Source organism: Geotrypetes seraphini, chromosome 2 (assembly GCF_902459505.1).
Source record: "Geotrypetes seraphini chromosome 2, aGeoSer1.1, whole genome shotgun sequence".
NCBI lineage: Eukaryota > Metazoa > Chordata > Amphibia > Gymnophiona > Dermophiidae > Geotrypetes > Geotrypetes seraphini.
In genome coordinates this window covers 346,667,341-346,680,653 of record NC_047085.1, presented here as the reverse complement: position 1 = coordinate 346,680,653, position 13,313 = coordinate 346,667,341, and positions in this window count along the sequence as shown.

Genomic DNA, 13,313 nt, shown 5'->3' with positions numbered 1-13,313 from the left:
TCTTTCCTCTCAATAGCGACCTACTGTCCTTTTGATCACTTTTCTCCTCAACAATGAATTTCCTGTCTAATTACTTCTCTTTCTTCTTCCCCTCTTGAAGTCAGTCAATTTGCACCTTTGCTTAATCTTTTGTAAACCGTATAGAACTTCACGGTATTGCGGTATATAAGCTGTTATTATTATTATTTACGTGTGATATTCAGCACTTAACTGGTTAAGGTTACTGCATTAAAACAGGACTGACTTTTTATGCAGTCCTATTTATGTGGTTAACCTTGTCAGTAAGGTCTGAATATTAACATTTAACCAGCCAACTGACTCCTCCTCTCCCAGAAATTCCCCAAAATAGACAGTTTTCAGTTCAGTACTAACCACTTATTTTCAGCAACACTATGGCCCCCCCTTTATCAAAGCTGTGTTTGGGGTTTTTATTGCCGTCCGCTGCAGTAAAATCTCTGATGCGCATAGGAAGGTATGGCTAGGGGGAAGGTGTGGCTTACTGGTAGAGCTACTGCCTCTGCCTGCACTTAGAGGCTGTGAGTTCAAATCCCAGTGCTGCTCCTTGTGACCCTGGGCAAATCACGTAATCATCCAGTGCCCACCACTCTGAATGCCAAAGCTACAAAAAAGACAATATACAAGTCCCATTTCCTTTCATTTGATAAAAGGGGGCCTAACCAATTAAGTACTACTGAAAATGACCAGTGAGCACCAAACAGACAATTTAACCAGCAAGGAGCCATCTATCTGGTCAGTTAAATCACACTGAATATCAAATACAAAATTTATCTGCATTAATTTACAGGAAGCAATTCAAAGGATTCTGCTTTTAGTCTACATTGCATTGCAGACCATTATAACTAAAATATATTCCAAGTAATGAAAATAGAATTTGCCTATTTTTGTTTTCTTTCTGTTCCCCCAAAGCAGTATTTTCTTTTTAGAAAAGGCAGTTTTGACAAGTTCAGGAATATAATGGCTTTTATTTTTCATTGATTTGTTTTTAAGTTCTTTTGAAGAATACAGACTGAGAAATGTTTTTATTGCCTAGCAACACTATGTCATGTCCTGTTGCAGATGAAAAAAACCCCAAACCAATTCTGCATCCTGTTTCTGTCTGTGGTAATTATGGTGGACAGTAATATAATCCAGCTTGACCAAGCATGTCATGTGTTTCTTCACAACTAATTTGTAGCTAACTCACACTGGTATTACATTATTAAACTATAGTGCTTATGGACTCAGGACCACTAATTGCATTCTAATTGAACTGTATGACAAGTGAGAGATGATGAATAATATTGTGAATGCAAGACATCAAGAGGTACCACTGAAATAAAGCCAAAAGTCATCAACACATTTAGCTGGCCTAAACCAGTGTTTTTCAACTCGGTCCTGGAGTACCCCTTTGCCAGTCAGGTTTTCAGGCTATCCACATTGAATATGCATTTGCATATAATGGAGGCAGTGCATGCAAATCAAGTTTATGCATATTCACTGTGGATAGCCTGAAAACCTGACTGGCAAAGGGGTACTCCAGGACTGAGTTGAAAAACACTGGCCTAAACCATGTCATATGGAGTCACAAAATGAGTCCATTTTGATGGAATGCGGCTTAAGGACAACTATCCAGCTGAGTAGGTTAAGACAAATGTAACAGAAAAACATGAAGGGTTTTGCAAAGATCTGCTTTGGTTTAGGTGATAAATGTAGACAGAATATCCAAAAGAAATGTGGAAAGAACTTTGCATGCTGTATGTGCCAATTCACAATAAATTCCATGTTATCCTGAAAAAGACACCAATGTATTTCAAACAGATTAGTGAGCATACAGGAGGAAACCCAAGAAAGGACACCCAGCTAGGGACAACCAAGTCTATACATCATGAAGTATATGGGTGTCCATTTCTCATGTATTTTTTAAATTTATTTCTAAAATTTCTAAACCACCTATAACTAAGTGATTAACAATTAAAACATTCACAGTAGTTCATGGACAGTACATTTGCAAAATGCATTCAAATTACATTGCAATTACATAGTAATTTAGTCCACATAAAATAATATCAGAAGCTCAATGAATTTACACGATAACCATTCCCACTAAATAAAGTGCAACAATCACAGCTCAGGATTCTTATTAAATATGCCTACCAACATAATTTCAGAGAAAAGCCTCCACAAACAGTTGTGTCTTCAGCATCTTTCTAAACTGTAAACGGTCAGAACAGGTCCTAAAGGTGCCAGGGAGTTCCAAAATTTTACCCCTTCCACGGACAACATTGCCGCTCTAGATTTAGCATGCCGGACAGTTTTCTCCATCATGGAAGTTAATCTCATGGAACCATCAAACCTCCTCCTCGGCTGATACACCTCCCACAGAGATTGAGAGTTCAAAGGAACAGATCCAAACAAGCTCTGATGTATCACTGATAACATTATATAGCAAACCCTTTGTGACACTGGAAGCCAGTGCAGCTGTTTTAGCACAGGGGTAATATGTTCTGTGCATGAGATTTCCAAAATTAACCTCGCAGCATAATTCATCAATTTTAGAACAGGATTGCTGAGATACACAGACTGATTGAAAATACATGAGAAATGGGTGTCCAAATGCTGGCTAAGTCCAACATAACAATCCATTTTACAAACGGAAGTGTCCAAACTATAAACATGACAAAACAAGGGGCAGTAGGAGAACATCCATATTATAAAATGGCCACACAGATATTCTTGTGAAGGAGTGGCTTAGTGGTGAGAACAGCAGACTGAGACCTGAGAGTAGAGAATGACACGGTGACAAAATTCATCACCGTCCCCGTCCCCGCGGATAAATGCAGGAAACCATCTTCATGTCATTCTTTAAGGAGAGAGGGAAGAATCAGAGTATGAATGGCCACAACCACTGACCCGCAAGCTTTGCTTTGAAGAATGCTGGTGTAGAAGGACTGAGGTTGAAATAGACACTAGAAAATGACATGGGATTATTTCCCGCGGTTATCCGCGGGGACGGGAACGGTGATGAATTTTGTCACCATGTCATTCTCTACCTGAGAGGTGGCTGGTCAAATTTGCGCAAGACAAATGCACGCAATCACGCGCATGACACTCGCGCACAACAAAATAGCGTGCAGGGAATGTCCTGCGCCCGAATGTCTGTGCGAATTTGTCTTGCGCGCACATGACTATGTATCGAAAAAGTAGGTGTGGTTAGGGGCAGAGTTTGGGCATGGAAAGCGTTAGGCACCCTTAGGCATGTTCATTAGAAGCTGATATTTTAGACCAGGAAAACCCTGACCTAATAAACCAGTGCCTAAGTTGTAGATGCTTACCAGCACCTAACTCAATTTAGGTGCCGGTAGGTGCGATTCTACAGATGCGTCCAAATTTGATTGACATGCGGTAAGCACCATTTCCCTAAGTACCTTCTGATTTAAGTGCCATTTATAGAATCAGCCCTATCTGCTAGGTCCTGTTCTATATAATTTTAATGCTAAGTCACATGGTGCTTAACAGGAAATGATCTGTATCACTGGGTGGAGCATGGGTGTGTCATGGGCGCTCCACCTAGCAATGTGTGCATCTTATAGAATAGTATCAGATGTGAACATTACAAGGTGCCTTTAAGCACACCAATGTATGTCTGCCTGAACTGTTGTACCTAACTTTCGGTGTACCAAAGCAGCATTGTGATGCACTAAGCAGTCTTCTTTGTTATGTCTCCACTTTACAAAATTGCCCTCCCTTTTTTTAAATTGTACCTGAGGAAATGGGGGAATAAGTGACTTGTCCAAGCTCACAGGGAATTTTAAGTGTCCAGACCAGGATTTCAACCCTGGTTTTCCTTGTTCTCAGCCCACTGCAGAAACCATTAGGCCACTTCCTCAAGTCGCCTTCCTAACATTGCATTTCTAATGTAAATTTATTAATTGGACATGAAATATCCAGCACAGTTATTTATCATAACAGGTGTTATCCAGGGACAGCAGGCAGCTATTCTCAACATATGGGTGACGTCATCCACAGAGCCCAGATGCAAACAGCTTCATAAGCAGACTTGCTTGAAGAACTTTTAGAAAGTTTGCACCGCACATGCGCGAGTGCCTTCCCACCCGATGCAGGGCACGCGTCTCAATTCAGATAGCTAGCAGAGAATCCAACCAGGGGAGGTGGGTGGATTGTGAGAATAGCTGCCTGCTGTCCCTGGATAACACATATTACAGTAAGTAACTGTGCTTTATCCCAGGACAAGCAGGCAGCCTATTGTCAACATATGGGTGACCTCCAAGCTAACCAAAATGGGATGGTGGGAGTGTTGGCAATTCAGGAAAATAAATTTTGTAACACTGCCTGGTCGAAATGGCCATTCCATCTGAAAAAAGCATCCAGACAATAATGAGAGGTGAAAATATGAACCGAGGACCAAGTGGCAGCTTTACAGATTTTCTCAATAGGAGTAGATCTAAGGAAAGCTACTGATACCGCCATGGCTCTGACTTTATGGGCTGTGACTCGACCCTGTAGATGCAGTCCAGCCTGAGCATAGCAGAAAGAGATGCAAGTACCTAACCAGTTGGAGATGGTGCGCTTGGAAATCGGATGTCCCAACTTGTTTGGATCAAAGGAGACAAAAAGTTGAGGTGCAGATCTGTGTGGCTTAGTTCTTTGCAAGTAGAAAGCCAAAGCACACCAAAGCCAAAGCTGTTTCTCCAGGATGAGAATGAGGCTTTGGAAAAACACCGGAAGTACAATGGACTGATTGAGATGAAATTCTGAAACCACTTTAGCTAAGAATTTAGGATGAGTAAGAATTTAGTCTGCAACTAAAGCTTGTCGCTCACTGATCCTGCGAGCCGACTTGAGAGCAATGAGAAAAATCACTTTCCAAGTGAGATATTTGAGATGAGCCAAAGCCATTGGTTCAAAAGGAGGCTTCATCAATTGAGCAAGAACAACATTGAGATCCCAAGCCACTGGAGGAGGTTTGAGAGGTGGTTTGACATTGAAAAGACCTTTCATAAACCTGGAAACCACAGGATGAGCAGAAAGGGGTTTCCCTTCGATAGGCTGATGAAAAGCAGCAATCACACTGAGATGGACTCGAATGGATGTGGATTTGAGGCCTGATTGAGACAAATGGAACAGGTAATCCAAAACTAAAGACAAGGAGGTAGATTGAGGCTCTTTGTGATGAATAGTGCACCAAGCAGAAAATCTAGTCCATTTCTAGTTGTCTAGTAGTAGGCTTCATGGAAGCCTTCAAAATGTCCTGTACAGATTGAGAAAACTGTAGAGTGGCAGTTAGGTTGAGAGGTACCAAGCTGTCAGGTGTATAGACTGCAGGTTGGGATGAAGTAGAGACCCCTGACTCTGTGTAAGCAGAGAGGGAAAAATTGGTAGAAGTAGTGGCTCCCTGCTGCTGAGTTGAAGTAGAAGGAGAACCAAGGTTGCTGGGCCACCGAGGAGTTATCAGAATCATGGTGGCATGTTCCTGTTTGAGTTTGACAAGTGTCTTGAGAATGAGAGGGAATGGTGGGAACACATAGAGAAACTGATTCGTCCATTCCAGTAGAAAAACATCTGCCTCCAGTTGGTGAGGGGAGTATGTCCTGGAGCAGAACTGAAGCAGTTTGTTGTTGTGGGGAGACGCAAAGAGATCTATCTGAGGAGTTCCCCACTGAGAAAAAATGTGATGAAGAGGCGAGGAATTGAGTGTCCATTCGTGAGGTTGTAGAAGATGACTCAATTTGTCCACCAGTTGTTGTGAAGGATTGCCCAATTCCAAACCTTCAGAGCTTCCTGGCAAAGAGGGAGAGATCCTGTTCCTCCCTGCTTGTTGACATAGTACATGGTGACTTGGTAATCTGTCCGAATGAGGACTACCTGGTCATGAAGAAGATGCTTCCTCCATTCTCTATTTTGGTGGATAATACTCTCATCTTCCCTGTCTCATCAGCTTGCAACCTCGGGTCATCCTTGACTCACCTCTTTCCTTCTCTTTGCATATCCAACAAACTGTCAAATACTGTAATGTCTTTCTCTACAGCATTAATAAAATCTGGCCTTTCCTCTCTGAACATGTTGCCAAGACCCTCATCCATGCTCTCATCACCTCTCGCCTGGACTACTGCAACTTGCTTCTCACAGGTCTTCTGCTAAGTCATCTCTCTCACCTTCAATCTGTTCAGAATTCTGCTGCACATTTCATATTCTGCCAGTGTCATTATGCTCACGTTATCCCTCTCCTCAGTTACTTCACTGGTTCCCTGTTTATTTCCGCTTACAGTTCAAACTCCTCTTATTGACTTACAAATGTATTCAGTATCTCTCCTATCTCTCCATACATTCTGCCCTGAGAACTCCGTTCATCAGGCAAGTCTCTCTTGGCGGTACCCTTCTCCTCAATGGCCAACTCCTGACTCCAACCCTTCTACCTTGCTGCGCCATATGCCTGGAACAACCTGCCTGACTTGGTATGTCAGGCTCTGTTTTTAGTGGTATTCAAATTCAGATTGAAAGCTCACTTTTTTGAAGCTGTGTTTAGGTCTTAACCCAACCAATTTGTAAAGAACCCATTTCTGCTTGTCATTCCCTCCACAGACCCCCATCCTATCCACATCATCATTCCCCTTCTAATTCCCTACCTGATTATGTGTATATAGATATAGATTCACCCTTTTGCCCCGTGTGTCTGTCATAATTAGATTGTAAGCTCTATTGGGCAGAGACTGTCTCTTGCGTGCTTATCTGGTAGTGCTATGGACCACATCTGCCCTTCTCCAGTCCTCTATTACCACTTGATTCTAGAGAAACAATGTAAAGATCAGCCATCTTTGTCATCAGAGCTCCCTAAACTTTTTCAGTACCAAATAACTTGTTTGCCATCTGACTCCATTGCTTTGTTCGCTTTTAGTTTAGCTAAGTTTAGGGAATGAGATCCTTAAAAGTACAGGCACATCTTTAACCAAAAGGTGCATATTTCAGAAAACAGCAGAACTAAAAAAAAAAAAGAGGCCTAGGAATAAAGCCATGTGAAGAAACATAAGAGTCAAGTTGTTTTTTGTCAGAATGAATTTTTATATCATGCCTTACCACCCTATCACCATTGATGCTCAGAGAATGTTGCTAACAAAATACTATAACAATAATTCAGTACATCAATAAGATAAGACTACAAATCATGTATAAAACAAAATAAAAATATGTAGCAATGAAATGGAAAATTAAATCCTAATCCCTCAGACAATAAAAAAACCCAAATAATAAACAAAAAGCACTGAACACACTGTATTTCATGCAAAAGCACCATTTGTAATGCATTCCATGATTTCTTTAATCCCTCTTATTAGTTCTCCATCATATCAGATGATTAAAGGCCATGGGTCTCATAATCAAAAGACATAGATGTCCAAAAAGAATCCTAAATCAACACTTGGACGTCCTAATTGCCAGGATGTCCAAGTGCCGATAATAAAAATCATCTTTCTGTACGTCTAGTGAGGTGTTCCAGCCTCTGTATGTTCAGAGCATGGATGGGCATAGTGGAGGCGTGTTATGGGCGGGCTTTGGGCAGTCTCAAGGGTGGGTTAGACATGGACATCTTGCTGTGAAAATCAAACATTTTGCAAGACATCCTGGACAGAACTTATATGTTTGGAACTAGACCTGTTTTAGAAAGGGTCTACGTGCCACAAAGGTGCCCAAACTGGCCCATCCGCAGTAACCATTATCTCTTCCTCTCTCTAAGAGATCCCATGTGCTTATCCTAGATGACCAATGCATGCATCAAGGTAAGACATTCCCACATTCCCCCCTCACACCCACAAAGATCAGAATATAAACGTACATAACTGTCTCCAGAACATCAGCACCTGGTGTAGGAAAGCCTATCAGAGCTCCACACAGGGAGTCTTAAGTGAATCATAGAGAGGAATAGCATGTCCAATAAGCCACTCTAATCACTACATTCATGGTGGAAAATGTGAGCCCACCAAAACCCCCGAAAACCCTACTCTACTGTCATATACAGTAGGTGCCACCTGCAGCCTTAAGGGCTATTGGGGTTGTAGACAGGTGGGTATAGTGGGTTTTGAGGGTCTCACCATAACCCATGAGTTCTGGTGAGATGTTTATTTGGCACCCTTTATGTGATGTTCACAGCAGTGCCCTCTAAGGTGCCCCATTGCTCTGTTGCCATGTCTGGGTGGCCAGTCTTGTTCTAGGTGTTTCGGACATGAACAAAATTTTGGTTGAAAAAGTGGTATAAAGATAGTTGTCCTGGCAGTCAGGGCATCCCAATGGCCTGGACATCCAGACAGAGGATTAAAAAAAAAAATTATTTTCTAGACGTATGGTGGTTTGCCTTTCGAAAACAGGCATTTTCTTACTGTCGACTTTGACATCTAACATCATATGTCCAAATCACAGAAACATAGAAACATGATGGCAGATAAAGGCCAAATGGCCCATCCGCAGTAACCATTATCTCTTCCTCTCTCTAAGAGATCCCACGTGTCCATCCCAGGCCCTCTTGAATTCAGACACAGTCTATGTTTCCACCATCTCTTCCGAGAGACTTTTCCATACATCTACCACCCTTTCCGTAAAAAAGTATTTCCTCAGATTACTCCTCTTAACTTCATCCTATGCTCTCTCATTGCAGAGCTTCCTTTCAAATGAAAGAGACTCGACTCATGTGCATTTACATCATGTAGGTATTTAAACATCTCTAAATCGTAGTGACAGTAGAATAAATAATTAAGAAAATGTCACCCGCCAGCAGTGGACTCAATTTCTCAGATCAAACATTCAAACCAAACAGGTGGAGAAAAAGCCTCAAATATTATGGCACGTAGCAATCACTGATGATTTTAAAGCTCACGTTATTTTTGTCATTGGCAAAAAAACTCACACCACAAAAGAATGTCAGGATCTCAGAGAAATATAGAGCCCACTAATGTGCACAGTAGAAAAAACTTTTTTTAATTTTTCAATTTTATAACTCTTAATCAAATTACTATTTAAAAAAAGCCCTTAATTAAAGGCATCCAATATCAGATGAAAGATAGAAAAAAGAAAAAAACTTAGCTCTGGCGCCAGAACTCTCAGCTGTAGCACTCCTTTTCAGCGACGTTCAAACAACATGGCGACAGGCCTAGCGACATTTTCTTAATTATTTAAACATCTCTATCATATCTCCCCTTCCCACCTTTCCTCCAAAGGACAGTAAAACCTTGGTTTGCGAGCATAATTCGTTCCGAAAACATTCTTGTAATCCAAAACACTCGTATATCGAAGCAAATTTCCCCATAAGAAATAATGGAAACTCCACAACCCAAAAACTTTAATACATAATACTGTATATACTCACATTGCAAGACCTTGCTTGTTTAGAACAGTCACTACACTCCTGCAGTGTCAGAGAGAGAGAGAGAGAAGAACCATCGGCTCAGTTGTGGCAATGTGATGTGTGTATACTGTATGTACTTGTGTTGTAAGACATTGCTTGTATATCAAGTCAAAATTTAATAAAAATGTTTTGCTTGTCTTGCAAAACACTTGCATACCAAGTTACTTGCAATCCAAGGTTTTACTGTATACAGATTAAGATCTGTAAGTCTGTCCTCATATGCCTTATGATGAAGACCACACACCATTTTAGTAGCCTTCCTCTGGACCGACTCCATCCTTTTTATATCTTTTTGAAGGCGTGACCTCCATAATTGTACACAATATTCTAAATGAGGTCTTAGATGTATGTTTTGAAAATGTCCCTCCATTTCTATAAACTGGGGGCTAACATTTACATACCCACTGAATTCATAAAAGTTTAGAATACTAGCACTTAAGCACATATATGCTCAGATACCTACATAAGTCTCAACAAGGCACCTAAGTACAGTACTAGTCTGCAAATACACCCTTAATTTACATAGTACATATCTGCAAGGGGTAAAGCATGAGTGGAACATAGGCTGGGGTTCCCACTTACATGGGTAACTTACAGAATACTTTAAATTATGTATGTTTCAGTTGCATTTGGATATCTATACTTACATCAGCACTTGGGCTAGTATAACTGCAGGCACATAAATGGTAGCTCTATTGATACTGAGCTATGCTAATATTCTATAATGGAACCTAGGCATCTAGGTTACATTACAGAACAGGTTCCTACCACTAAGTACTAGGGTACCTAAATAGAGGTGAAGAAACATAGGATTAAGGCACAATCCTTAAACAAAGTGAGTTCTTTATTTGTTAAGTTTAAGAGATAAACAGGGATGATAATTTGCAATTACATTTACAAAGTACAGATACATACAGCTGTGGGAGAGCGCGCGAGGAAGATTTCCCAAAATGAACTACCCCACAGCACAAAGGCATACATAGTTATACACTTTTATCCCTTAGAAGTATATGTACAATTCTTCATTTATGTTTCTATAGCCTCAATAATTTCCCAATTTACACTATCTTTACCGCTTGTGTCCCCGGGCAAACTAGCTCTGCTCATCTTGACTCCCTAATTTTCACATTCTTTCATCCTGTCTGCCTTACTGATAACAAATGAAAGAACCTCCCTCACCCCAAGAAGTCTGCAAAGATTAGGGAAAAGAGATGAAGTCCAACTCCAAACTGAGCAGAAAATGAAAATAATTCTATAATTTAATTTAAGAGCATTAACCGGACAAGCCCTCAGTCACACAGCAACCTCTGGAAACTCCAGGGAAAAGATGTCGCGAATTTACACCCAGAAAGGTGTTAACTGCGAAACATCCCCGGGCTTGCTCCGGATAATGTTTGTGGTGCTTAACTAGTGCAAAATGTGCAATGTGTGAAAAAACTCAAATGAAAAAAACACACATTATCAAAATAAAGAAGGAATTCATCTCTTACCCCTAAGCTGGGGGCCAAACTGGAAAGTTAGTGTCCAAATCCAACCAAGCTCAAAAATACACAGGCTGTAAGGACTTAGCTTCTCCGTGTGTAATGGAAATGGTGATCCATAAGCAGTAAATGAAGTAAATGTCCAACGGACTCCGTTTCGGGGGAGAACCCCCTTCCTCAGGAACCGCACTGCTCGATGACTCTCAAGTTTGTGAATGAAGCAGGAAAGAAATGCTTCATTCACGAACTTGAGAGTCATCGAGCAGTGCGGTTCCTGAGGAAGGGGGTTCTCCCCCGAAACGGAGTCCGTTGGACATTTACTTCATTTACTGCTTATGGATCACCATTTCCATTACACACGGAGAAGCTAAGTCCTTACAGCCTGTGTATTTTTGAGCTTGGTTGGATTTGGACACTAACTTTCCAGTTTGGCCCCCAGCTTAGGGGTAAGAGATGAATTCCTTCTTTATTTTGATAATGTGTGTTTTTTTCATTTGAGTTTTTTCACACATTGCACATTTTGCACTAGTTAAGCACCACAAACATTATCCGGAGCAAGCCCGGGGATGTTTCGCAGTTAACACCTTTCTGGGTGTAAATTCGCGACAGCTTTTCCCTGGAGTTTCCAGAGGTTGCTGTGTGACTGAGGGCTTGTCCGGTTAATGCTCTTAAATTAAATTATAGAATTATTTTCATTTTCTGCTTAGTTTGGAGTTGGACTTCATCTCTTTTCCTTAATCTTTGCAGACTTCTTGGGGTGAGGGAGGTTCTTTCATTTGTTAGCTTGTTGTTGTACCTCCTCCATTTAGAGTTCTATTTTTTGTCTTGCCTTACTGATAAGACACATACTGGTACATAGAGTCCAGTTTCACCACTTGCTGTCCAAGGGGCATACATAAAGATCACTCTTATCCATTGGAGGCATCCACTTTTACAATTGACTTCTACATTCAAATCTGTAAGGCTATTCCACCAAACTTATCATCTTCAGAACATTAGCTGTCTTCGCTAAGTGAGTCCATCTTCTGCATTTAAAGTTTTAGATCAATTCAGTGTCTGGGGTAAAAAACTGTATTTTCAAATCACAATGAAAAACCTAAGAATTGCCCTGGAGCCAGAGGGTTAGACAACAAATTCCAAAGGGGAAGAGAAGCACATACTTGTAGAATATTGATTCTAATCCTGCTTCTTTTTAAAAGAGATTTAGAATGTGTGCCGCAAAAGCCTTTGTGGCTAATGTAGTGTGCATCAGTTGTATGCTGTCTTCTTAATGGCCTGCATGGAAATGAGCCCAGTAGAAAAATAACACAGAATGTTTAGCTGCAAAGATTGCAACAACAGTAGTTATACCTTATTGAGCTGTTAAAGGTTTTTTTGGTCATTTTTAGCAAAGGTTTTTACATATTTTTGCTATGCAGTTATAGTTAACTAGTGTTTAAGCCCGTTACATTAAAGGGTGCTAGTAAAGCCTCCTTCCCTCACATGTCTCCTATTTTCAGCCCCAGCTCCAAACCAATTTTACCCCCCCAACCCCCTTCTCCCCCAGCCCAGTAGCACCTCTTCCCTGCTCCCCCCCGTCCCTCTTCCTTGCTCTCCCGGCCCAGTAACACCTCTTCCCCTTCTCCCCCTGTCCCTCTTCCTTGCTCTCCTGGCCCAGAAGCACCTCTTCCCTGCTTCCCCTGTCCCTCTTTCTTGCTCCCCCGGTCCAATAGCACCTCTTCCCTGCTCCCCGTCACTCTTCCTTGCTCTCCCGGCCCAGTAGCACTCTTCCCCTTCTCCCCCTGTCCCTCTTCCTTGCTCCCCCGGTCCAATAGCACCTCTTCCCTGCTCCCCCTATCCCTCTTCCTTGCTCCCCCGGTCCAATAGCACCTCTTCCCTATTCCCCGTCCCTCTTCCTTGCTCTCCCGGCCCAGTAGCACCTCTTCCCTGCTCCAGCAGCACCCCTTACCTGTTTCCCCGGTCCAGTATGCAGCGTTGTAAGCATCGCAGCCGGCTTTTGCGAACCTCGTAGGCTGCTCTGCCCCTCAGAAGTACGTTCCCTCTGACGCGATCGCGTACGTCAGAGGAAACATTCTACTGAGGTGCTGTGCGGCCTGCGAAGTTTAGTAGGGCCGGCCACGATCCTCACTGGAGCAGCACCCGACCCTCAGTGGCTCGAAGCCCTCCTCCTGGCAGCTGCCTCCAGCGCCGCTGCACGAAGCCCTCCTCCCGGCAGCCGCCGCCATCACCGCTCCGCACCACCTCCTCAAGCTGCCAAATATGGCCGGCTTACTCCAGCGGTTGGTGAGTGAGGGTTGGAGGAGGGGAGTGGCCAGAATGTTCCCTGCCGCTGGGTTCTAAAATGGAACACGGCCACGGATCACACACCACAGTGGCAGGGATCCCGCTGTTTTCAAAGCGCATGCGCCAGTAAGCTTTTATTA